Raw genomic sequence first — 1,482 nt, forward strand, 5'->3', positions numbered from 1 at the left:
CCGCCCCCCCCCCCCGCCCCGGTCAAACATCCTGTGCGGGGACACAAGATCGTCCAGACAGAAAGGATGACTCGTTCCAGGAACCAGGAGGGAACAACATCACCAAGTCCTAAGACACACATTCCATACATTCATCATGCATCACACTTCCCGAAACTCTTCTAATGCTAGGATTAAAAGGATACAGCCATGTTTATTTTTTTTGGGGGGGGGGACCAAGACATTAAAAGTGGACTTCCGGGGGGGTGCCTCATGCTAAGAGAGACCAACCCGCCGCCAATACTTTGCACTCTTCCAACACAATTAGGGACAAAGTGGGGGTTTCTAGTCCATCTTAGCAGGTATGCGAAGAAAACCCAGCGATGGCGCTTTCAGGGCTAAATCCACGCAGGGAGACCTTTCCTTTCCTTTCCTTCCCTTTCCCTCCCTTCAGCTCACCGCGCACTCCGCAGCAGCGCCTTCCCGTCGGCTGCAGCCCCCGTCCTTTAGAGAAGGGCAGCCAGAGCGACCGAAGGGCTTGCTTCCGAGTAAACGCGCCCGGGATCGCGGCTCCCCTCGGAAGGCACTCGGCGCCGAAATCAAAAGGAGGTTTTCTCTGGAGTCAGCAACAAGCCAGGCAGGATTGGGGCGCCGAGAAGGCTGACCACAAAGCCCAGCGCGCAAGCCGGACAGAGGGGGGGGGGGGATAACCCTTCCACGGGAATCCTGACGAGCCCGGCGCCGGCCCCCTCCGCAACCCCAGCCGAGGCTTGTCGGCTCCATCGACGACGACTGGGTAAGGGAAGGAAGGGCGTTGCAAAAAAAACAAAAACCCAAGCCCCCTCCCCTTCACCAGCGTCCGCGCCCCCTTTCCAAAAGCCCCGAGAAGTTACCCGAGTCTGCGGCGGCAGCTCCAACAATGCGAAGCCCCGGAAGGGTCCTGAACTCCGGCGCGACAGTGGAGAGGAGCGAAGCCCGGAGCCAAGAGGCGCTCACGGAGCTCTCCCCACTGGCCGCTCGCGGCGTGACCAAGCGCCCATGTCCCGCCCGGCCCCGTCCCGTCCCGCGATGCCCGCGCCGCTCTCGCTACCTCCGAGCCCCTCACATGTTCCTCTGGAGCGCTTTTAAATAGCGCTTCCTGAAAAGCCCTCCAGCCAGCGGCTGCACGATTCGGGGCGGAGCTCCGCCGAGCCCAGGAGAGCGCCGGCCTTTGCAAGCCCCGGCCGCGGCGTTCCCAGGCAGGCTCGCTCCGCCTTCCCTTTCCCACCCAGGCGGGGAGGGCGGAGGGCGGCGCTGCCGGGGAGGATTTGCATAGTTTGGAGTCGGCGCTCTGAGCGCGCCTGGCTGCGGAAGGGGGCGAAATAAAGACCCGATTTATTAATGCTTTTAATACCCACCGGTTGCAAGGAAGGGTCCCCTTGCTCTGCAGGCCGCGGGCGAGAATGACGTTATGGCACAGGAGGGAAGGAAGAGGGACTCTCTCCCGGAACAAAGCTCGTTTCC

General features: G+C 61.5%; 1 protein-coding gene across 1 annotated transcript in view; it reads right to left on the bottom strand.

Moving 5' to 3' along the window:
• Nucleotides 1-1,034, bottom strand: part of TIPARP (TCDD-inducible poly(ADP-ribose) polymerase) — a 26,741-nt gene extending 25,707 nt beyond the window's left edge. Inside the window, exon 1 of the mRNA XM_015405603.1 lies at nucleotides 873-1,034. The gene's annotated coding sequence lies outside the window, so the exon portion shown is untranslated. The remainder of the gene's footprint in view (nucleotides 1-872) is intronic.
• Between the last annotated feature and the right edge of the window lie 448 nt (nucleotides 1,035-1,482).

This window comes from Gekko japonicus, unplaced genomic scaffold, assembly GCF_001447785.1.
Source record: "Gekko japonicus isolate JY-2015 unplaced genomic scaffold, Gekko_japonicus_V1.1 scaffold3246, whole genome shotgun sequence".
In the NCBI taxonomy this organism is placed as follows: domain Eukaryota; kingdom Metazoa; phylum Chordata; class Lepidosauria; order Squamata; family Gekkonidae; genus Gekko; species Gekko japonicus.